Consider the following 25393-nt stretch of genomic DNA (forward strand, 5'->3'; position numbering starts at 1 on the left):
CAACCGCAGGTGATGGTCCCTGGATGGTCCCTGCCACCCACATGGGGGATCTGGATGAAGCTCCTGGCCTTGTCCATACTCAGCCCTGACTGCTGTCAACGTTTGGAGAGTGAGCCAGTGGGCAGGAGATTCCTGTCATCTCTTTCTGCTTTTTAATTACCAAAAACCAAACCCTTGTATTTAAAGGGTGATTTTTAAATACCAGATTAACAGTGAAATAAATCGCCTGGAGGCAGATTGAAGAAATTTTTTAACACCTGCTATGGTATGTATTGTTGTTGGCCGTGAGTCTATTATGTTCACTTAATATTTGATAAATAATACAATTTTGACAGAAGTTTGTGGATATGTCAAAATAGGGGGTTGGTATTTTTTGAATGTAAATTTAGGATTACATCCAGCTAGCAACAGAACAGTGTTACCTCAGGCCCTGATATCAGCCTCTAGGTCCTGGGATCCCTCAACCCTTTGTTAGCATTCTGGAGAATTTCAAGGTTAATGATAAAGAGGTCGAGGTCGCCCAGTGGGAGAAACCAGATTAAACTTGAGGCAGATAGCAGATGTCCTGGTGGTGGAGATCAGCCAAAGAGCCCTGAAGACTTGGCTGTGCGGGAGTACGTTTCCAGAGTGTGTTTTAGGGAAATCACTCCACTGAGAAGCCCATTTTCCATGGACAGAATCCTGTCTGTTTGGTAAGAGTATACCTTCCTCTAAGAAAACAGCTCAAGTGTTATCTAAAGGTAGCCCATAGGAATCGATGTATCAATTTTTAAAATTTCATCAAACTTCAAATTTTTCATCTCTAAAGTGGGATTGATAAGAAACACCATAATATTATTACCCACAGACATTCCAATATTAGGGTAGAATTGGGCGTGGAATTCAAGGCTGGAAAACTCGAGTCTCCCTGGCTCCTCACCAGCTGCCATTGCTGTTGGGAGATGAAGGGAACGGCCAGCTCAAAATAACTTCCCCGCATGCCTGTGGGGCCTGGCAGGACCTCGGCTACAGGCTGTCGCCATGCTTGCTTAGGTCACCTTGCAAGAAGTGTGAGGCTGGGAAAAGGGAGACTGGCAGTTCTCTCGGTCGGTTCATGTCATCAGGTGGTTGAGGATTATTTTTTTAAACAAAGATTTAGTCATTTGAAAGGCAGAATGGCAGGGAAGGATAGATTTTCCATCTGCTGGTTCACTTCCCCGAATTCCCGAAACAGCCAGGTCTGGGCTGAATCAGAGACAGGAGCTCCTACATATCGCAGTTCCTGAGTTGGTGTAATATAAATGAAAGTCGTAAGCTGAAGCTGTTCACAATGTGAGGCTGTGGTATTATTTACAGCTTCTTGGATTTGACCTGGTACATGGACAGAGAACATTGCCTTTGTTTTGTCATCTGTGAAGTGGAAGGAATAGTTCTTCACAGGGTGTTGTAAGATTGTGGAGAATCCATGTGAATTCACATAGTGTGGTGCAAAGCAGTTAATGTTATCAGCTGTAATTAGGTGAATCTAGGAGTTAGATAAGAGGAAAATCTTAAGTCCTCCTAAACCTACACATGATAGGGTAGTTGTGTGCCTCACATTTAAGTGTGTATAAAGTATATTTCTATCTTTTCTTTTAGTTTTCTAATCTGCAGAGAAAATGTTTTGTGGAATATGTTGTGACTGCTAAGTCTAAGGTTGACGTCATCTCCCGCCAGTAAAAAAAAAAAAAGAATAAAAAGGAAGTGTTAGTGAAGTTTTTTTTAACTGAAAATAAACATTCCTAACTCTTCACATTTTTAAGCTGATTCTTATCAAACCTTCCAAACTCCTGCTTTGAAGTCCTCCGTCCCAGGGAGAGCAGAGCAGCCTTGGGCAAGTGGGACCCTGCCATTCCTGAACCCTAATATCTCACACAGTGGGCCCTCAGCCAGCTGCTGAATTGAACAAGCAGGAGCCATTGGGACTCAGGTGCACCCTTTTACTCTCCGTATTCTGGCTTTATATTTGGGGTTCACTGAATATCTGCGGGTGGCTGAATTTATTTTAGGGGGGCAGGAAAGCTTGGAGGCTAAGGATAGAGGCTCCAGAGTCACCCCAGGCTGAGAGTTCAAATAATGGGTGCACGATTTACATACTGTGTGACCTTGTCCAAGCAAACTGACCTTGCTCAACCTCAGTTTCCATTTCTGGGAAACAGAGATATTAGAATCATTTTTGACCACTTATTCAACTTTGGCATGGGGCAAAGGCTTAATAAGGGTTAGCCGATTTTACTAATGTAGACTTAAATTTCTAAAGTTTGTAAACATAAATCTGATTGCATGTTGACCTGTTGGATTTTTATATTTCTGTTTTGTTTGTGCTTCTATTACCTTTATTATAGAAATATATAATTACAGAAAATTAATTTTTATTTTTCAGGGGACATGTTTAGGCCACTTCTATCTTGAAAACTACTTATACTTGCACTCCAATATGGTAGCCATTAACCACTTGAAATACAACTAGTTCAAAGTGAAATGTGTAAGTATAAAGTGCGCATTAAATTTTAAAAACTAAATAGGAAATTGTTACCAATTTTTTATTAATCACGTGATACTAGATGTTAGATCATTTGATTTATATTAATTTTATTTATAACATACTCTATTATTAAGATATATTATTCCCTTTATTTTACTTGCTAGCATATGGCTACTAGAAACTTTAAAAATGATATCTGATTTACATATGTAGATCACATTGTGTTGTATTGGACAGTGCTTTCCTAGAGAAGGACAGCCACCCAGCTCTACAGGGGGTCCCACATCCTTTGCACATTTACATGGAGGGAAGGGACTTTGCACCCAGAGAAATCACTCACCTTACAGTTTCCGTGGCTTCCAGTTTTTCAACTTGACCCTCAGGGATGTAGAGACATGGTACAGTACTTTTTGAGCAGTGTTCCTTGCCTGGGAATTTCCTTCCCTGCTGGTGTGATAGAAACACAATTGTGTACCTTTATGACTCTAGATTTTATCTTGTGGAATAAATGCTTATACATTAAATCAAGGACCTGCAATCCTGTGTTTACAGCAGCACAATCAATAATCACAAAGACATGGGAACAACTCAGGTGCTTGCCAAAAGAGGAATGAATAAACAAACTGTGATACATCTACTCCAGGGAATACGACTAATATTTTTAAAAAATAATAAAATGGTTCCATTTTTAACAAAATGATCCCATCTTGAGACTATTATGCTCAGTGAAACAAGCCAATCCCAAAAGGACAGTATCATATGTTCTCTCTGATAAAAGCAAACTTTCATGCAAAATACAAGATAAGTAAACACATACATACATATATTCACTTAGATGAAGTATATAATTTTCACTTACTGGGAAATGAAGATACTTTGCAGTATGCATCTCTACTCCAAACTAAAAGGAGGACTTCAGGTGAAACTGTTAAATATATCTTGGCTATAGGATACTGGACTTTCTACTATTGTCTGTACCTCAGTGTGAGTATACACTTAAATAGCAGAATTATGGACTTGTGACTGTTGCTGAAGGACTATATTATTGTAAACTCTGGGAGAAAACAGTGATGGGGAATGAAGAAGTGGGAGGGGAAATCCCTGTGCCTATGGAACCACATCATGAAAAATAAAAAATGAAAATATGAATGAAATAGGTTGAAAGCAAGAGAACAAAAAAAGATACATCATGCAAATGAGAATTGATATTGTTATATTCATATCAAACAAAATAATTATGTGTGTTATTAGAGACAAAGGAGGAGATCTTTACAATGGATTAACATAAGGATTATAAAGTAGTTTTATTATTTGCATATACCTCATGGTAGAACCTCAAAATACATTAAGCATAACCGGATAGAATTAAGGGAATAGACAAGTCAGCAAAATTAGACATTTCAGTTCCTACATTCAATAACTGCTAGGAACACTGGGTAAATCAATGACACATGGAAGACATGAAGAACTATAAAAGCCGTAACACACCTGAGAGATGTAAGACTACCCAGCAAGAGCTGAACACACATTCTTCTCAGATACAGAGGGAGATACTCCAGGATGGACCATGTGTTAGACCTTAAAACCATCCCAGACATACTCTCCAACCACAATAGAATGAAATTAGAAATCAAGAGCCAATGGATATTAGAGAAATTCACATGGATGTGGGAGAATAAACAAACACTCCTCTAAATAACAAGTGAACCAAATAATCACGAGAGAAACTAGAAAATACTTTGAGAAGAACAAGAAAAGAGCTGTAAAATGCAAAATGTAATGGGTACGATGATAGCAGTGCTGATAGGGAAATGTAGTTACAAAATTCTAAGAAAGGGACTTATGAGAGAGATAAGATGACCAACTGATCTCCTAAGCTAGTTTCCCAGAAAATGAGAAATGAAGAGAAAAGTCAGATTTTCAATAAAGACTGCAGTGGAAATAAAAGAGATGGAAATGGAGAGGTGAAATATAATGAAGAAAATGGGAAAAAAACAGGTGAAATTGTTTCTCTGAAAATATCAACAAAATTGACAGACCTTTGACTATATTGACCAAGAAAAAAAGAAAGAAAGGAAGAACATATCCCAATACTAGAGTGGGGGATGAAAGTGAGGACATAACTACCAAGCCTTTAGAAATTTAAAAAAATGTATAATAAGTGTATTCCAACAAATTAGATAGAATAAATAAAATGGATAAATTTCTAAATGACAAGTTTTCAGCACTGTTAAGAGAGAATAGGAAATCTGAATATACCTGTAACAAGAGATAAAATTAATGGTCTAAAGACTTCACCACCACCAAAATCCAGGAGGAGATGGGTTTCACTGGTGAATTCTTTCAAACAAATCCAGGAGGAGATGGGTTTCACTGGTGAATTTTTTCAAACATGAGAAGGATTAGCACCAGTCTTCTCAAATTCTAGTAACAGATAGAAGTGGGGTGAACACAGACTAAATCATCCTATGAGGTCAGTGTGGTTCAGATAACGAACCCAGGCAAGAAAATTGTAGATCAGTGTCTTTCAGGAATATCGATAGAAAAATTCTCTAAAAGGGTCAGTGTGGTGGCACAGCACATGAAACCATTGTGTATGGTGCTGGCATCCCATGTGAGCAGCAGCAGTTCAAGTCCTGGCTGTTCTGCTTCCTGTCCAGCTTCCTGCAAACATTCCTGGATGGCCAGTGGAAGATGGCCTTGCCACTGATGTGCGAGGCCAGGTAGGAGTTCTTTGTTCCTGGCTTAGACTCAGCCGTTATGGACATTTGGGAAATGAACCAACAGATGAAAGATCTCTCTCTTTCTTATCTGTCTGTCACTCTACCTTTCAAATAAATAAATCTATCACAAACTAGAACAAAGTATAAAGTCTGTATAATCATCTCAACACAAAAAGCTTTTCACAATATTTAATACCTTTTCATGATAAAAATACGTAGCAAATTAAGAATCAAGACGAACTTCCACCACCTCAGAAAAGCTGTCAATGACTAGCATAATCCATGGAGAAAAATAATGCTTTCTCCCTGAGATAAAAAATATGAGAATGGCCATCCTCACCATTTTTTTTCAACATTGTACAGGGGTTTCCGTCTTTATTAATAAGCAGCATGATTTTTTACATAGAAAATATTAAGCATACACACACAAAAAAACAGATCAAATAAGATACAGCAACGTTGCAGGAATCAAGATCAATATACAAAATCAATTGTATTTCCAATAGAAATAAATTCAGTTGGCAATAAGCTAAAATGAATTAGGGAAGCAATTTGATTCGCAATAACATTTAAAAAGGTGGTCAGAATTGTTGGTATAGTGGGTAAAATCTCTGCCTGTGTCATTGGTCTTCCATGTGGGTGCCAGTCATGTCCTGGATCCTCCATTTGTTATCCAGCTTCCAGCTAATGGCCTGGGAAAGTAGTGGTTGCTGACCCAAGTGGTTGGGCCTCTGGTACCCAGTAGGAGACCCAGTTAAAATTGTTGCTCCTGGTTTCAGCCTGTCCCATCCCTGACCATTGCAGCCATCTAGGGAGTAAATCATTGATGTAAACTCTTTCTCCGTTTCTCTCTCTCTCTGATTAGCAAATAGATAAAGTGAAGCTTAAAAAATTAATAAAATGCTCAGAAAAAAAATTTCACAGAAGAAATCTAATACTTTAGAAATTAGAACACATGGTTGGAAGAAATGAAAGATCTAAATAGATGGGAGCATGTTCTGTACTCATGTCTTAGAAGATTTAATGTGATTGATCTGGGAATATTCTCTTCGATAGGTCAGTACACACAAGGCAATTCCTATCAAAGTTCTAAACATGTCTTTAGTAACAGAAAAGTCAATGCTAAAATTTATATGAAATTGCCAGACTCAGGGTAGCCGAAACAATTAAGAAAACAAGACAAAACAACAACAAAAACACCACACAACAAAGTGTGAGTTGGAAGACTCACACTTCTGGAATACAGAAATCGCTATAAGAAAACAGCAAACAAGAACCTGTGGTACTAGCTTAATGACAGACATATCGATCGAGGGAATGCAATGGATAGTCTAGAGATAAAACTTCCTTGGTTGTCAGTTGACTTTGGCAGTTATGATGATGGCTTTTGTGCTTCAACTTGGCTTAGCTATGATACCGAATTCATTGGTCAAAGACTAGTCCAGATGTTACTGTGAAGGTATTTGTAGATGTGATTTAACATTTGTAATCAGTTGACTTTAGGCAAAGCATGTTATCTTCCAGCAGGTTCTGGACTTGACAGTGTTGTGCAAGTTTACTGTGTTTTAAGAAATTTGTATAACACAGAAGGAATCCTCAAAAAATCATAGAAAATCCATGTTGTGAAAAACTATGCATGTATTTAAAAATGTACTGTAAAAAAGTATCTATTTGCATGAAAGGCAGAGTGATGGAAAGTGTTAGAGAGTGATGTTTCATCTGCTGATTCATTGTCCGGATTCTGCAACAGCCAGGAATAAGCCAGGTGCCAGGAAATCCATCCTGCTCTCCCGCGTGAGAGTTAGGAACTCAGGTGCGTGGGCTGTCTTCCATGCCTCCCAGGCACACAAAGAGGAAGTTAGATCAGAAACCTGGAGTAGCCAGGATTCAAACCAACATGCTCTGATGCGGAATGAAGGCATTCAAGATAGCAGATTAACCTGCTTCATTGCAAATACTTACGCCGCTAAATAAATTATTTCATTGAATTTTCTGCAAACATGTTTAAGTATGTGTGTGTGTGTTTTATGTGTAAAAGTTCTGTTTTTCTAGAAAACTTTAATAAATACAGCCGTCAAGATCATTTGATTTGGAAAAACGACTGTTTTCTACAAATGTTTCTGGAACAACTAAATATCCATATGCAGAAGAATGAAGGTAGACCCACCTACCTCATAACATGTGTACAAACTTCAAAATGGACCATGGGCCTAAAATGTGATAAACTGCCAAAGTTCTTAGAAGGAAACATATAGGATTTTTTTCCATTGATCTATTATTTATTTATTTATTTATTTATTTATTTATTTTATTGATTACATTGCATTATGTGACATAGTTTTATAGGCACTGGGATTCCCTCCACTCCTCCCTAAACCCCCCATATAGGATTAAATATCTTCATTACCTTGGATTAGGCAACTTTCTTAAAGAAATGAAACCAAAATCAAAACAGACAAAAAAAAAAAAAAAAAAGAAAAGAAAAACTGGACTTCACAAAATCAAAACCATTTGTATGCCTAAGGACAGCGTCAACAAAGTGAGAAGACAGCTCGCAGGATGGAAAAACGCATATGCAAGTGGTGTATCATACTAGAGACTTTTACCCAGAATCTATGGAGGATTCTTACACAATGACAAAGACAACCCAATGAAAAATGGACATTTGAATGGACATTTCTCCAAACCAAATGTGCAGATGGCCATCATTAATTATTTGGGAACTACATATCAGAATCAGGATGAGATCACTTCATATCTACTAGAACGACTTTAATAAAAAGGCAGTAACCAATACTGGCAAGAGTGTGGAGATATTCGGCCTGTCATTCTAGAAGCTTCCTGCTTCACTGATGGGAATGTAAAATGTGTAGCCAATTTTGGAAACAGTCTGACAGTTCCTCAAAAGGTTGAACACAGTCGCCATATGACTTAGCAGTTCTACTCTTTTTTTTATTATTATTATTGATTACATTGCATTATGTGACACAATTTTATAGGCACTGGGATTCCCCCTACCCCTCCGCAACCCGCCCCCCCCATGGTGGATTCCTCCACCTTGTTGCATTACCACAGTTCAAATTCAGTTGAGATTCTTTCATTGCAAGCATCAACCAAGCATACAGTCCAGCATCTTATTGTCCAGATAAGTTCAACGGTTTCTTGGGGAGACCATCTCTGGTCTGAAGGTAGAGCCCGCAGAGTATCATCCCGATCAATTAAAAGCCCCGACATAACATCGGTAACAATTTATAACGTTATGGAATTAGTTGACATGGTATTGAGTAACCAATATGTTAAAAGAGAAAAAGAAAAAAAAGAATATAAGTTCTGAACCACATCCTGTGACTTCTACATTGATATTTCTTTTCTCTTCTTTTTTTTTTTTAGATTTTTTTTCTTTTTATTGTATTGTTGACAATCTACATAGTTAATTACAGTTAAAGGAAAAAAGAAGAAAAGAAAAGAAAAAAAAGAAAAGAAAAAAAAAAAGAAAAAAAGGTTCAGGGGGATAGGAAAGTGGGTAATGCCATTATGTCCATATTGTTTCCATCATGCATCTGAGGTAAAGGGGGACATTGAGGGAGAAGCCCCACCCGGTTTCCCGCCCACCCCGAGTCCCGGATGTGGGGCATGCTCTGAGATATGTGCCCAAGTGGTGTTAATAGTTCTCCAGTTATGAATCGCTGCCAGTTTCGCTCGATGAGGTCGTCCACTGATTGACATGGTCCATCATAAAGTCTCCGTTTGCCCCATAATTTGCTGCCAACATATAGCTGAGATGAATGACCCGTTCTGTCTTCTGTCTTTTCTTGGTTAGAGTTCTGAGTCCAGCAGTTCGATTGGGGAAATCTCCAAAGATACTTTGAGGTATTCCCAGATTAGTTTTTTGTATGTTCTAGCAAGCACAGGGCCCGGCACAGTCCATCACCCCGATCGGCTGGTGGTTGCAATTGCTGGGTTGGTTCTGTTTTCAGTCCCGAGTTGCACTGGAACCAATGGGTGTTGCAGTCCAGTCTGGTTCGGCCCTTACATCAACCAGTGGGAGCTGCAGCCTAGTCGGGGCGACCCACAATAACCCCCACCAAGCCTGCCCCCTACCCTGGTTTGCCAGTATGTGTAGCAGAAGACCAGTCTGTCCCCCATCCCATTTGGCTCTGGTACTTGTCAATGGGTATTAAAGCTTAGTTCTATCTAATCAACTCAACCATCCAGCCCTCACAGATGTTGTTGAGTGCCTCTCTATCTAGCCATCCCAGCCCCCGTCCTAGTTTTCATGCCCTCCCACAGGAATAGTGATCCAGGAAGGGGGAACCCACTTTTTCCCTCCCAGGTCTCTCAGTTCCGGTTTATGCACTCTTTAGGTGGTCCTGTGATTTGACTCTACAGAATTAGTCCCCAGTGCCAGCTTCTGCCAGCTGATGCTGCGGCCCTGATCTAGTCCACATGCAGCGCACAGGTGTTATAGCCTTGCTTAGTCGGGTACATTGATATTTCAATTATTAGTTTATATACAACCGGGTTCTATACACCTTAAAATGGCTATAGATTACTATTCAGCTGTCTCATGTCTATTTTAATTTTAGTATTTAGCAGTTTATTGTGTTGAAGCATGATTTTGCTGAACCTGGCTGTTTTTCGGGTAGTCTAACTCTGTAACTCTAACAAGACATATGTCAGCAGTTTAGGTGAACAGTTTTAGGAGGGGTGTGCAGAGAAATCTTCAATACCCCAGTGAGGAGTAACTAATCTTTGTGTCCCACCCAGTGAGTTATAAGTGCATCCCTGCTGTTTCCTGTCTGTTTCTAAGCTTTCCTTGTTGTTCTCTATTCTAGTTTTTTTGTTAATTTGTTTGTTTTGAGGGGTTTCTGGAGCGATCCTGATGGTCATTAGGAGAGAGGATGGGGACCCAGAGTCGGAACCAGGCAAGGACCAGAGAAAGCTCCTCTCCCTAGTCCCTAAGGAAGTTTATTGTTCTTCTGTTTCTGCGGACTACTCAGTGCTCCTGGTTGTCGTTCCAATGACCTTGGATCCTGCAAGGCAGGATTTGGGTTTCTTCCATCCCATGTGGTAGATCCAAATGGGGGTGGGTAACCTCAGAGTTCTTGGCACTCCGAAGGCACTCCAATTCCCCATGGTCTCCTTGGCAGTTGGGATGTAGTCCTGATAGTCCTTGGTGAGGATCTGGGAGTCTTCAGGGTTGGGATACAAGCCTCCTTCTGCCTGCCTGCTCCACTCTGGGGTCCCCCCTGCTCTGTGCTTATGACCTCCTGTTAAGAGGTTGTTAAGGAGCCTGTTAAGGATCGCTCCTGATTCCTGCCATATGCCTTTGTAGTTTTACTATTGTCTAATGCTGATTCGAGTCTGTTGTCTATGAGTTACCAGTTATGATCCTGATAGGTTATACTTCCTGTCTTCCTCACACCTTCTAGGGTGATGAAAGATTTTTCTGCTCTCCCTCCTCATTATGGAACAACATAGGGTATTAAAAGTATGTTAGGTTTTACAGTTCTTTGATGTAGAACATAAGCAGTCTGACTCACATTGATTGTTGATTTATAGGTTACATCACATTATCTTATTGCATTAGATACAGGCTGTTTGAGGTTGAAATAGTATTACAATGTACAGGTACTATTTTCTGGATTGACACAATTTCATCTTATATTAGGGCAAACATGTGGTATTTAACTTTTCGGGATTGGCTCATTTCCCTTACCATAATGGTTTCCAGTTGGGCCCATTTGGCCACAAAAAACTGCATTTCATTTTTTTAAATAGCTGAGTAATATTCCATGGAGTCAATGAACCATAGCTTTCTTATCCAGTCTTCTGTTGATGGGCATTTCGGTTACTTCCAAGTTTTTGTGATTATTGATTGTGCTGCTATGAACATGGGGGTGCATGTAGGTTTCTCGTGTAACAGGTGTTTTGGATATATTCCTAGGAGTGCTATTGCTGGATCATATGGTATGCTGATTTTCAGTTGTTTGCGTGTTCTCCATACTGATTTCCATAGAGGCTGTACAAGTCTGCAGTCCCACCAGCAATGGAGTATGGTTCCCTTTTCCCCACATCCTCGCCAGCAAGTGTTGTTGGTGGTTTTTTATATGTGTGCCATTCTTACTGGCATTAGGTGGTACCTCATTGTTGTCTTAATTTGGATTTCCCTTATTGCCAAGGAACTTGAGCATTTTTTCATGTTTGTTTGCCATTTGGGTTTGTTCCTTTGTGAAACGTCTGCCCATTTCCCGTGCCCACTTCTTCAGTGGTTTGTGTGTTTTGGTGTTTAGGTTGTTCTGGAGATCTTTGTATATTCTGGGGATTAGCCCCCTATCACCTATGTAATGTGCAAAGATCTCCCATTCTGTGGGTTGCTTTTTTACTTTCTGGATTGTTTCCCTTGCTGTGCAGAAGCTTCTTAGTTTGATAAAGTCCCATTTGTTTATTTTGGCCTTGATTGCTAGTGCTTTTGGTGTCCTTTTTAGGAAGTCAGGGCCGACACCTAGCTCTTGCAGGGTGTTTCCAACATTTTCTTCTAAAAGTTTGAAGGTTTCTGGGTGTAGGTTAAGTCTTTTATCCATTTAGATTTAATCTTAGTGTATGGTGAAAGATGTGGGTCTATCCTCTTGTTTCTGCAGGCTATCAGCCAGTTGTCCCAACAGCATTTATTGAAGAGACCTTCCCATTTAGCAGTTCTACTCTTAAGTATATTTCCTGGAGAAGCAGGAACATGTTTACACAAAAACTGGTGAATATTCATAGTAACATACTCAGGACAGCAAAATAGTAGAAGCAATGCAAGCTTCCATCAACTGGTGAATTGAGAAACAAAATGGAATAAAACTATTCAATGGAATATTATTTTTCAATGAAAAATGGAATAACAGATACATGGCATAATGTGGATGAACCTTAAAATCATTATACTAAAGAAATAAAACACACAAAATACATTTGAGGGGATTCTATTTTATATAAAATGTCTAGCATAACCAAGCCTCCTGAGACAGGATGTAGGATTGTGGTTGTCATTGTGGGGCTGTAGTGGGGTAGGGGAGAGCAGGGAGGGAATGAGTAACTGCTAATGGATATGGAATGTCTTTCACTCTTTTTCTTCTTTTCCTTTTAATGCTTATTATTATTTGTTCTACTTGAAAAGAGCAACAGAGAGAAAGAGGTATTTTCCACTTGCTGGTTCACTCCCTCATTGCCCTCACTAATCAGGGTTGGACCAGGACAAAACCAGGAACCAGGAACTCCTGGGTCTCCAGTGTGGGTGTCAGGGAGCCAAGTTCTTGAACTACCTGATGCTGTCTCTCAGGAAGCCTTAGCAGGAAGCTGGGTCAGTAGCATGGACTCAAGTTAGAGCTCTATTGCTGGTGGGAATGCAGGCTAGTGCAGCTACTATGGAAGTCAGTACAGAGAATGCTTAGGCAACTGAAAATCCACCTACCATATGACCCAGCAAAACTACTTCTAGGAATATATCCAAAAGACTTGTTACATGACAAACCAACATGCACCCCAATGCTTGTTGCAGCACAATCAACAATCGCAGGAACATGGAAGCAACCTAAATGACCATCAACAGAGGACTGGATAAAGAAACTGTGGTTCATCTACACTATACTACTTGGCGATTAAAAAAATGAGATGCATTACTTTGTGGCCAAAATGGCCAAGCTAGAGATCATTATGCTGAGGGAAATGAGCCAACCCCAAAAGGTCAGATACAAGATAATATAATGTCAAATCTAGAGATATTATATATGAATCTTACTCTATGTCACTTCATACTTACCTGTACCTTCTGTAACAAGATCTTGTGATGTAATTCATTAATCAACCATCCATAAGAGGTTGATTGTTTATAATCACCTGAGATAGTCAATGTCCCCTTTATCACTATTATTGGTACAGCCCATAAACAACGAAGACCTAATCCTCACTGTACCTACATTAGGGCCTCAGGATACAAAATTAACCTACAAGGAAAAGTTATTCTCCTACATGGCTCCAGAGGAAGCATGATGGACTTTGGAAAATTCATGATAGACACACGTTATGAACCTAGAGGGGAGAACAGAGTGGGGGGGGAGTTTGGGGGAGAAGGAGGGGAGAGCCACTGCCAACTAAATTGTATCAAAAACAATAATAATAATAACAATAATAAAAAAGCTGTATTTGTAATGTGGGTGTCCCAATCTGCTGTGCTACAACCCTAGCTCCAATATGGATTTTATCTTTTTGGTGAAGAAACTATTCTTGATTGTGATACAGGTTGTGGGTGTTAAATTACAAATTGTACACTTCAAAAGGTTGAATGTTATGGTATGTAAGTGGTGTCAATAGAGTGATTTTTCTAAAATAAAGTGGTCATTAAAAATATTTTTTTTGTTAGAGATATGGAGCAAGTTGAACCAGACCTTAGTGACTGAGTTTTTCTATATTCACAATGTTTTTATCTGATTTCAGAATATATGGATGATATTCATGACCTGCATTTTTAAAAGATTTATTTTTATTTGAAAGATCAATTATGGGCCCAGTGCAGTAGCCTAGCTGCTAAAGTCCTTGCCTTGCATGCCATGGGATCCCATATGTCTGCCAGTTCTAATCTTGGTTGCTCCGCTTCCCATCCAGTTCCCTGCTTGTGGCCTGGAAATGCAGCTGAGGACGATCCAAAGCCTTGGGACCCTGTACCCACATGGGAGACCTGGAGGAAGTTCCTGGGCTCCAGCTGTAGTGGCCGCTTGGAGAGCGAATCATCAGATGGAAGATCTCCCTTCCTCTCTATCTCTCCTCCTCTCTGTATATCTGGCTTTCCAATTTAAAAAAAAGTCTTTAAAAGAAGAAAGACCAATATATGAAGAGAAGGAGAACAAGGAAAATATATTCCATCCACTGGTTCACTCCTAAAATGGCTGCAACAACCAGAGCTGAGCTGATCCAAAGCCAGGAGCCAGGAGCCAGGAGCTTTATCTGGGTCTCCCACATGAGTGTAGCGGCCCACTGCCTTCCCAGGCCACAAGCAGGGACCTGGATGGGAAGTGGAGTAGCCTGGATTTGAACTGGTATTCATATGGGGGTGCAGGCACTTGCAGGTGGAGGATTAGCTTATTGAGCCATGGTGCTGGCCCCTATGGGGCCAATAATGAGAGAGAAAAGAAATAGGAATATTCAAATACAATTGAGCCTATGTGTCTTTCTTTTCACCTTTTTGCTATTTATAAATATGGCATCTACATTTTTCCTCATGCATGAAGTTGACATACTCAGTACAGTATTAATTGTAACATCAGTCCCCATCTCAAATTCATAGCTACAGGCCTGGCACAGTGGCCTAGCAGCTAAAGTTCTCACCTTAAAAGCGCTGGGATCCCATACGGGCGCTGGTTCTAATCCCGGAAGCTCCACTTCCCATCCAGCTCCGTGCTTGTGGCCTGGGAAAGCAGTCGAGGACGGCCCAAAGCCTTGGGACCCTGCACCCGTGTGGGAGACCCGGAAGGAAGTTCCTGGCTCCTGGCTTCGTATTGGCTCAGCACTGGCCGTTGTGCTCACTTGGGGAGTGGATCATAGGATGGAAGATCTTCCTCTCTGTCTTTCCTCCTCTCTGTATATCTGACTTTGTAATAAAAATAAAAATAAATCTTTTAAAAAATTCATAGCTACTGGCAGCACAGATGTTGAGAAAGACTATACTAACTGTTACTGAGAAGGAAATGAAAAGGACTTTACGGAGGTCGGTATCTTGTAATGCCTCCTCTCCTATGTGTAGTACTTCTTTCTGCTGCGCTTGACTGCACATGTATCTATTTAGTGAACCTTTCATTCATTCATGTGGCTGGGAGTCCTGCTGGGCTCTGGGATTCGGTGGTGAGCTTGCTGATAGGATTCCCATCTTCATGACCTTACATCTTTTGAAAGAAGTGAGACACTAATCAAAGAAGCCAGGAAGATAATTGCATGCAGTGATCAGTGGAAAATGGATGAGGAGCTCAGAAAAGACGAGTGTGCTTGGAGTGCTGCTAGGGAACATAGTCTTCTGAGGGATAGTGATGTCTGAGCTGAAAGATGAGACAAGTGAAGAAATAGGGGAGGTTCTACCAAGCAGAGAAAACACGACAAAAACTCCCAAGTCCCAAACAAGCTTCGAATATTCCAGGAAGGAAAAATACAGCTGGAAGAGAATGAGCATGGAGGGAACGAGCTGGGAGGTAGAGGCCAGCATTGCCATTGGATGGTTGAGTAAAGGCTGTGATGTGTGTGGTCACACCTGGGCTGTTATATAGGACACAGGACCTAGAAGGGGAAGTAAGGAAGCTGCAGGAATTGTAGGAAGCCATTACTGTGTTCCATAATAGATGATGGCTTGGACTATGATGGAGGCCTCTGATGGTGTCCACAGTGGTCAATTTTAACTAGCTTTCTTCTGAAAATGGTGTTGGCCTTGGATTGTAGAAGCAGACCCAAGTTCCATGACATTTGAAAGTTACTTGGTTTGGATGGCTCTTGAATAACTGAGGGGGCCCTGATGCTGTTCAGCATTAGCTCTTTGGCAAATCCTTTGAAAAGGTTGAGGTTCTAGGCAATTGGTGAGGAATCCTGAGGTTTTAGGCAACTTGTGAGGCATTATGTTGTGCAGAGGTGTAGGGGGAGATCTGGAGAGACGAAAAACAAGAATTGGATTTCCTTCATGATAACCTGGGATGCCCAGCAGACAGTGCAAGGGTGAGGTCCAGCAAGCAGGTGGACAGAGAAAACTCCTGGAGTCCAGGGAGAGGGCAGACCTGGAAATGTCCGTCAAGCCATTACTTTTACGGCACTGAAAGGTGTGGAAATGGGTGACACCTTGGGATGAGAGGAAAGTCAAGGTCTTATCCCCAAGGTCGCTGGTGATTTAAGATCAGACTCAGGAGGTTTCCAGATAATTATAAAACTCAAAGATCTTAAAAGAAAACTGGGGATGATACACTTTACATTAGTCACTGAGGTTCCAATTCCCGGCATCCTCCTGATTGCAAAGCTTGCTGTCACACTTAGAAAGCCACTAGTGAATGTAAAGTTAGTTGGCTAAACAAGCAAGCATGAAGGATAAGAAAAAGTGAACTGTGCAAAAATCATCAGCCAAGAAATTTGTTTTTATGTTTTCCCTGGTAGACTTGACTTGGTGCTAAGGAAGTAACCACCATCTAACTTACTTATTCACCTTCTCACTTAGAAACTGCATTGACAATATGGAATTTTGTTGATCACTGAAAGAATTGTATGACAAAATAATGCTGAAATATCAGACACTGTTTTCATCCTTCTCAATGTAAACATTTATCTAATTAGTTTTGTTTATGCTTAAGTTTGTGTTTGATTATTCAGAGATATAATAGCCTGTACTTTTCGGATTATGGAGAAAAATTGGGAAAAGGAAGAGAATGTTTTAAGGCTCATCTGCTATGTAGAATCGTGATTCGGGGTAAATCCACGCGTTAAAATGCAACGGGTACATGGATTCTGCTATTCTCAAAGAAAAGTGTTGTCTCCAGAAATGTAACTACATACTTGATGGACTAGAAATATTAGCGCTTGTTCCCAAATGTCTTTACTAGAAAGGGATCCCCTTATGTTACTGTTCAGACTGGTTAGGCTCAGTTTGCAGAATCTTGCTCCACAAGTGACTTGGTCCATAGTAAGTTGACTATTTAGTGCTTATAAAATAGTGAGTAAAAGCTAAATCATTTCTGTGGAAGTATGATAAATACTCTAATTTAAAACTAGAAGAAAATGAAAGTGGTTAAGTTATTAATCATTATGTAATGTTTAAAGATCATATATATTTATCCAGCATCTTACATGGTCGTAGATTCTAATACCAAGTCAAGATAAAGAGGTTAGACTGTGAAATAAGCCAGTTGAAAAGGACAAATACCATATGTTCTCTCTGATATGAGACAGTCTTCATGCAAGACACATAACAGATAGATAGACAGGTGAACAAATATATACATATATTCTCCTGGGTGAACTGTGTGATGGGGGCTAACACATGGGAAGTGAAGGTACACTACAGGATGCATCTGTACTCTTGAATAAAAGAGGACTCCCAATGAAACAGTAAAAAATACCATGGCAATGGGATGCTAGATATTCTACATTTGCCTGTACGTAGCTACAGTGCCGTGATACACTTAAATAACAGAATGTTAAACTTGTCACTGTTGCTAAAGGACTACACTACTGTCATAATATGGGAGAGGGCAGGATTGGTGAGAGGCAAAATGGGAAGGGAGGAAGGGGAAGGGAAGGGGATCCCTAGACCTACAAAACTGTATCATGGAAAATAGTAATGACAATTTTTAAAAAAGAAAAGAAGGATACAGTGACCAGAGTACACATGAAAGCTCTTCTAAGAACACCCTTTGCTTCCAGCTATTGATTGCTTCCTGAAAAATTTTCTGGCAGAGTGAAATACTTTAAAGTATTATTATTAAAATGTTAAATAATTTTACATTTCAGATTTTTTTTTTAAAGATTTATTCATTTTATTACAGCCGGATATACACAGAGAGGAGAGACAGAGAGGAAGTTCTTCCATCCGATGTTTCACTCCCCAAGTGAGCCGCAACGGGCCGGTGCGCCCCGATCCAAAGCTGGGAACCTGGAACCTCTTCCGGGTCTCCCACGCGGGTGCAGTGTCCCAAAGCTTTGGGCCGTCCTAGACTGCTTTCCCAGGCCACAGGCAGGGAGCTGGATGGGAAGTGGAGCTTCCGGGATTAGAACCGGCGCCCATATGGGATCCCGGGGCGTTCAGGGCGAGGACTTTAGCCACTAGGCCACGCCGCCGGGCCCACATTTCAGATTTTTAAAATCATAATGACAGCTAACAAAAGTTGGGCCTCTTTCTATGCTTTAGAATCTTCTATGTTATCTGGTCTAATTCACTTACATAACCAACTCAACTGCCATAGCATAAAAACATCTTAAACAGTGCATTCTATATAGTCTTTAGAAACATGAAATTACTTCTGAGGTCGTGTGGAGAGGATATGAGCTGGCCTTCTGTGTCCGGAGGGCCTGACTGTCCTTGTCATGTCACCGCTCACCCACTCTCATCCTGTACAGGGACTCCAAGCGCATCCTCAGCTGTAAACTGACGGGGCTGGACAGGGTTCCAAGGGTTTCTGTCTAGTTCCAACACTACATGGTCCCTTATCAGTTATCACAGCAAAGTGAAGACTATGGGGGCCACACCACATCACTCTCCATGTGATGAGATTACTCTAAATCTCTTGCATCTGAGCTCTAAAGTGTCTGGTTTAAAATGCTTTTAAAAATTCATTTGAAAGGCAGAGAGAGCTAGAGCTAGCAGAGTGAGAGTAAGAATGAGAAAGAGAGATCTGCAGTGTGCTGATAACTCTTTAAACAGCTTCTCTAGCTTGTCCAAGCCCATGCTGAAGGCAGAAGACAGAACTCTATCCAAATTGCCTGTGTGGGTGGCAAGGATGCAAACACCTGCATCGTCACCTGCTGCCTCCTGGGGTGAGCGTTAGCAGGAAGTTGAAACTGGGAGCAGAGGTGGGACTCAAACACAAACACTCCCGTATGGGTGTGGGTGTCCTGAGCCCAGGTGAAGCTTTGCAGCTAGTGAATTCCCCGTTTGCTTGGTTTTTAGAAGTATTTTCTTTCCAGTGCCCCTGCCTGTCAGCTGTCACTGTAGCTGTAACCTAAAATGACAGCTGTCTGCACTTGTCAATGCTTTCACTCCCTGCTTTGCTGTGTGTTTGGGAACCTGGGTAACCAAGCACAGCAGGAGATAAAGGAGCAGGACACAGGGAAGGGACGGACTCCGAGAGACCTACACCAACCTCATGGGAAGTGCATGTTGTAAAAGTACTATGCATGGGGCCCGGTGCAGTAGCCTAGTGGTCGAAGTCCTCCCCTTGCATGTGTCAGGGTCCCATACGGACACTGGCTCATGTTCCTGCTGCTCCACTTCCCTTCCAGCTCCCTGCTTGTGGCCTGGGATGGGCCTTGGGACCCTGCACCTGTGTGGGAGACCCAGAAGAGGCTCCTGGCTCCTGGCTTCAATTGACTCAGCTCTGGTTGTCGCAACCACTTGGGGAGTGAACCAACGGATGGAAGTCCTTTCTTCTTAATTGCATTTCCCACCATGCACGTGTTGAAGTACCCTCCTGTTTCCTATCGATGTAAGTAGTTTTCATTTGGGATTTATAACTGTGTCCCAGAAGTTTAGCTCCTCTGGAGTACATGTTTCCTGTAGTGATGAGGACGCCCCTTTAGATGCTGGCGTCCGTACTGCAGGTGCCTGTCCCTGAGTCCCTGGTCTGCCCCAGATCCAGCTTCCTGCTGGTAGGTAGGAAGCAGGCAGCCAATGCTGGCTCAAGGGACTGGCTTCCTGCCAGGAGTCCTGGTCCAGCCCTAGCTGTGGTGGGCAGCTGGGGAGTAAACTGGTGAATGGAAGATCCCTGTCTTGTTCTCTTCTGCCAGTTGCTCTTTCAAATAAATAAACAAAACTTGCTTTAAAATGAACAGTACACACACACACACACACACACACACACACTGAAAGTACCACTCATACTAGTGCCGTTAATGTTTCTACATGGATCTGTTTGAAGTTTTGAATGATCGAGGAATAAAGCAAAATTTGGAAGGTCTGAATTAGACTGTATGTAAGAAGGGCATTGTCATTTTGCAAATCCAACCCAACTCTTTTCTTTGTAAGATGACATTTTGGCTTTTTCACTCCCACTGAGGGGTAGTTACATAGTTGCCTCATTCCCCTGGCTGGCAGGCTTTTGATCACAGAGCAGTAGGTTTCTTCACAATGAGATGATGTTTTCCATGTTTGCTTGGTTCCCGGCTGCTGAAAACTAAGCTGAAATGTACTCATGTTCAGCCTCTCTGAGGACTTCCCTGTAATGCACGCAAGCCTAACGCACTGAAACGGGTGAGCAAGAAGAGCCACTGAGGAGCAGAGTACTTTCAGGCGGTCGATAATCCTGGCTGGTTGGATTTTAGTGAACTGGGCAGTAACAGGTGAAATGAGCAAGAAATGGTTACCGTAAGTCTAGCAGATAAGAGCAGGAGCTTTTGGTTCTAAAGGAAGTGAGGACCTGAGCTTGTGGTGGTCAGACACGATAAGATCTCTGAAATAACTGCACTTACGTGGGTGCTGCAAGGACCCAGATCAGGGAAAACAGCTGTGGCCGTACATGGGTCCTGGACAGGTTTCTCCCCGGAACCACCTAGAGGAAATGAGAACGCATCTCTGAGGATTTTGCGATTTGTGGACAACAATCTTGGGCTATGGAATTGAGTGATGCTCTTTAGGCCCTCAGAGGCCAGCCCCTGCTCATTTACAGCCCAACACCCAGGCAAATGTGCAACACTCCCCTCTCTCATTCTGGGTTTCTGTCTGGAGCTTCTCAGAATCATGTGCTCTGACCTGCCCTCCTTCCCAGGTAGCGGCTTTGGTGACACCAAGAGCGCTAAGGGGACCACCTGGATCTGCTAGAGAGACACCTGCCCCTCCAGGGGTCGCCGCTCTGTGCCCAAGCATGGTGCACATTCTTGGCCTTTTCATCCAAGTGTGAGGCTGGGGGATTACTTACAGTAGTCCAAGCTGTTCTCAGCACTCTGGTCACTCCAGTCGTGGATGTCATTAAGCCGCAGTTCCGACCTCATGGCTTAGAGAGGTCACCGTGGAGACACCTGAGGACAATTGTGACCCGCTGCAGCAGGTCAGCAGTGTCAGGCTGTTGGCTACTTCAGCCTGAGCAGCACCCCAACCTCACAGACCTGAGCTGTGCAGGGGTTCCCAGGCTAACCCAAGTGCCCCTTAAACCGGAGAAGGAAAAGTGTCGAGATTTGAAAGCCATGCTCTGAGGACTGCTCAGACTGGTTGCTAGAACACCTGGCATCAAGTTTACTTTAGAAACCATGAGTACCCGGCCTGTGGATTTCTGTTCTGTTCACTGCTCAATGCTGGAAAGGGAAACTGATCTGAAGACAGATTTAGATGGGAGCAGTGGGAAATTTCTTGTTAAGTTTATCGCATTCTGGTTTGTAATGTAACTGTTAGTGACAAATGATGGGGAGGAGGTAGAGAAAGAGGAACCATTACATACTAGTGGTGGGAATATAAATTAGTGCAGCCGCCGTGGAACACAGTGTGGGGATTAAAAAACAAAAACCAACGGGCCTGGTGCTAAAGCCTAGTGGCTAAAGTCCTAGCCTCGCACGCACTGGGATCCCATATACCTGCCAGTTCTAATCCTGGCTGCTCCACTTCCCATCCAGCTCCCTGCTTGTGGCCTGGGAAAGCAGTTAAGGATGGCTTAAAGCCTTGGGACCCTGCACCCATGGGAGATCCAGAAGAGGCTCCTTGCTCCTGGTTTCAGATTGGCTCAGCTCCAGCCATTGCGGTCACTTGGAGAGTGAACCATTGGACAGAAAATCTTGCTCTGTCTCCTCCTCTCTGTATATCTGACTGTCCAGTAAAAATAAATCTTTTTAAAAAACAAACTAGAAATAGCCGTCCTATCACTGGGTACGTGCCCAAAGTCTTGAACAGAATGAATCAGAGACACCTGCAGTGCCATGTTCACAGCAGCATATTCACCATAGCCAAAATCTAGTATCAACTAAGGTGTTCATTGTCAGAGGAATGGAAAAGCAAAATGTGGTTGTATATGTACAATTGAATATTAGCTGCTTACAGGAAAAAATGAAAGTCCATCATTTGCAGAGCATGGAGTCAGTGAAATAGGCCAGACCGAGAAAGATTCACACTGCCTGTTCTGTTATATGTAGGAGCTAAAATTAGGCACAGTAGCCTAGAGGTTAACATCCTCACCTTACATGCACCGGGATCCCATATGGGCACTGGTTCATGTCCCGGCAGCTCCACTTCTCATCCAGCTCCCTGCTTGTAGCCTGGGAAAGCAGTCGAGGACGGCCCAAAGCCTTAGGACCCTGCACCCGTGGGGGAGACCCAGAAGAGTTCCTGGCTCCTGGCTTCGTATTGGCTCAGCACCAGCCGTTGCGGCCTCTTGGGGAGTGAACCACCTTTCCAATAAAAATAAATAAATCCCCCCCAAAAAAGACTATTAGATGACATCCTATCAGTTTTGGCCCATGACATGCTAGTGCTTCACAACCTAGTTTTGGGGTACCTGATGCTTAATTATTCCATTTATTGACTAAGCTGATGAGTAAACAATAAATTCCATGTTTTCTATTTTTTAAAAACATTTATTTATATTGGACAGCCAGATATACAGAGAGGAGGAGAGACAGAGAGGAAGATCTTTTGTCTGTGCCCATATGGGATTCCAGCGGATGTAAGGCAAGGACTTTAGTTACTAGGCTACTGTGCTGGGCCCATGTTTTCCATTTTTAAATTGTTTCATGGGAGTCCTGTTGATCCTTCTTGTGGGACCTCTTCGTTCCTTGGAAACGCAAGGGTTAAGCGCTGTCCCTCTCTACTATCTCTGCGAATCCTCAATGTTCTGAGGTGCCTCCTAGCTTTTTCATCTCCACTTCCATTCTGTGCTGTGTGGTAACCTTTTTGCTCTTGGGCAGTGTTCCTTATAACATTTTACTTCTGCAAGAGTCTGAAATCAGAATGCACAGAGTTTAAGAATCAATAAATGGGGCCCGGTGGTGGCGTGGCCTAGCGGCTAAGGTCCTCGCCTTGAACGCCCCGGGATCCCATATGGGCGCTGGTTCTAATCCCAGCAGCTCCACTTCCCATCCAGCTCCCTGCTTGTGGCCTGGGAAAGCAGTTGAGGACGGCCCAAAGCTTTGGGATACTGCACCCGCGTGGGAGACCCGGAAGAGGTTCCAGGTTCCCGGCTTTGGATTGGCGTGCACCGGCCCGTTGTGGCTCACTTGGGGAGTGAAACATCGGATGGAAGATCTTCCTCTCTGTCTCTCCTCCTCTCTGTATATCTGGCTGTAATAAAAAAAATGAATAAATCTTTAAAAAAAAAAAGAATCAATAAATGACTAGAATCAAGATGGCAGAATAGGGTAAGGACCTGTTTAAACAGATGGAGAAATATTAACCAGGGTGAAGCAGAGAGGGCACATTCCAGAAGACAGGAGAGGACAGGCGGATGGCAGAGGGGCACCTGGAGACTGACGGACGTGGGAAAGTAGTGGAGACCACGGTGTGGTGTTGCAATGACAAGATACCCCAGTGGCAGTCAGCAAGTGACGATCTGAGCTCCACCAGCGGCGACCAGAACCCCACAGCAGCTAGTAAAGGCGGGGAGTTCACTGGAAGCTCAGTAGGTGAACCCAGGCCAAGAACTGTCTGTCCTGCTGATTTGTTTGATTCGACCAGGAACAGAGAGAAAGCAGCAGTTCCTATAAAGGCTGTGTGGAAACAGGCTGGATTCACAGCCCAGACCCCCAACAGAGCTGCATCAGGCCACCATTTTGTGTAGGGAGGCAAACATTGTGGGACAGGACTGAGCATGCATTGCGTTTGGAGTGAACTCATTTCTGGCTCAGTGCATTGCACCAACTTAGCAAACTACAGGTTCTACCCAAAATAGGTCCGGGTAGCTCCCAGACCTAACAGCCAGCAGATCCAGATTTCCACCAGTGGCACATCAGGTTCCCATGTTGTACAATGTGGCAAAGGCTCTAAGACTGCAGGATTAACAGTGAGCTGTGCATGTGCTGACCTGGGAGTAAACTCAGTTCCAGATCAGAGCATTGCACTTGTACCCTATGGGTCAAAATAGGTCCGAGTATCACTCAGACCCAATGGCCAGCAGGTTTCAACAAGATGAGCACCAACAAAAACCTAGTTTTTTAGGATATCTGGTGTCTCCCTAGCCCTGGGAACTGCTCAAATTGGGAGTGGGAGAAAGGTTGTACAGACATGGTCAACCTCAGCATGGGATCACAGGAGAAGAGTGGTAAGCCAGGAGCTGGGCCTACAGAGACCATGATAGAAGCCTAATACAAGAATGCAGACCTGAAACTCACTGGAGGGAGTGGCACAAGTGACTGCAAACAAAGAATTAGGTATCAACCACAATAAGTAAAATCAAATAGTAAACCATTTAGAAACCTGCCCTAAGAATCTGTAACCAGAAATACAATGACCAAGAGCAAAAGAAGAGACAGAGGCACAATGAATATTGCTAAAGACTCCCGTTCAAGGGAGCAAAAGGCTTTGTCAACCTCTGAGTTAACTGAGGAAGACATCGAGAAAATAGCGGAATACAGAATTCAGAAAACTCATTATAAAGTTTCTTACAACAATGAGAAGCATATAATGCAGGAGTTCAAGGAATTTAAGGAATATATCACACAGGAAATAGCAACACTGAAACAAAATCAAGCAGAATTATTGGAAATGAAGGATGTAACAGAGAAAATTAAAAATTCAGTGGAAAGTCTCCATAACAGAATGAACAAGACAGAAGAAAAAATTTCATCAACAAAGATTAGCAGAAACTATATCTCATGGATTTTGACGTTTCTTTTTTATTTTCATTTTTTCAAAATAGTGTTTTTTCTCATATTAAATTCTTCATTGACATAAAAAAAGAATCAATGAATGGTTATAAGGTGATTATGAAATATATGAACAACCCTTTAAAAAATCATTATTTATTTGAAAGGCATTAATGATAGAGGGAGGGAAAAGGAGAAAGATAGAGGGAGATTCTTCCACCTGCTGCTTTGTGCCCCAAATGGTTCCAACAGCTTCCTGCCGCCATCAACTTTCAGTTTTGGGAAGGTTAAGTTTGTACACTTAGAAGAAACCTCAGATATTGTCACGTTCATATTTTAAGTGGAACAACATAACAGCTCATGACAGTGATGCGCAAAAGTGTCGGGAAGCCCAGTGCTGTGTTTCCCCGTCGGAGACAGCGCCCTTCGTGAATGTGGCTCCACGAGACCCCACCGCCCTGCTCTTCTTAGAAGGTGTAGTTGGTGCTGCACTGTGTGAAGCAAGGCAGCTTGAGCAGGGGTGCAAGGTAGATGCCCCATCATTCCGACAGTCAGGGGTATTTTCTCAGGTAGCAGTTTCCAAGGACTCCAAGAGTTCTAGCACGTTTGTTCGCTGGTTTCTCTCTGCACCGCCTTTTGTAGCACGATGGAGAGCCTGTTCTGCTGGACT

At 42.3% G+C, this 25393-nt stretch overlaps 1 protein-coding gene across 1 annotated transcript in view; it reads right to left on the reverse strand.

The window, feature by feature from the left end:
• Positions 1–20492, reverse strand: part of IPO5 (importin 5) — a 56541-nt gene extending 36049 nt beyond the window's left edge. Inside the window, exons 1-2 of the mRNA XM_058670516.1 lie at positions 20412–20492; positions 2844–2947 (exon numbers count right to left, since the gene is read on the reverse strand). The gene's annotated coding sequence lies outside the window, so the exon portion shown is untranslated. The remainder of the gene's footprint in view (positions 1–2843; positions 2948–20411) is intronic.
• Positions 20493–25393: the final 4901 nt, after the last annotated feature.

This window comes from Ochotona princeps, chromosome 12 (assembly GCF_030435755.1).
Source record: "Ochotona princeps isolate mOchPri1 chromosome 12, mOchPri1.hap1, whole genome shotgun sequence".
Classification (NCBI taxonomy): domain Eukaryota; kingdom Metazoa; phylum Chordata; class Mammalia; order Lagomorpha; family Ochotonidae; genus Ochotona; species Ochotona princeps.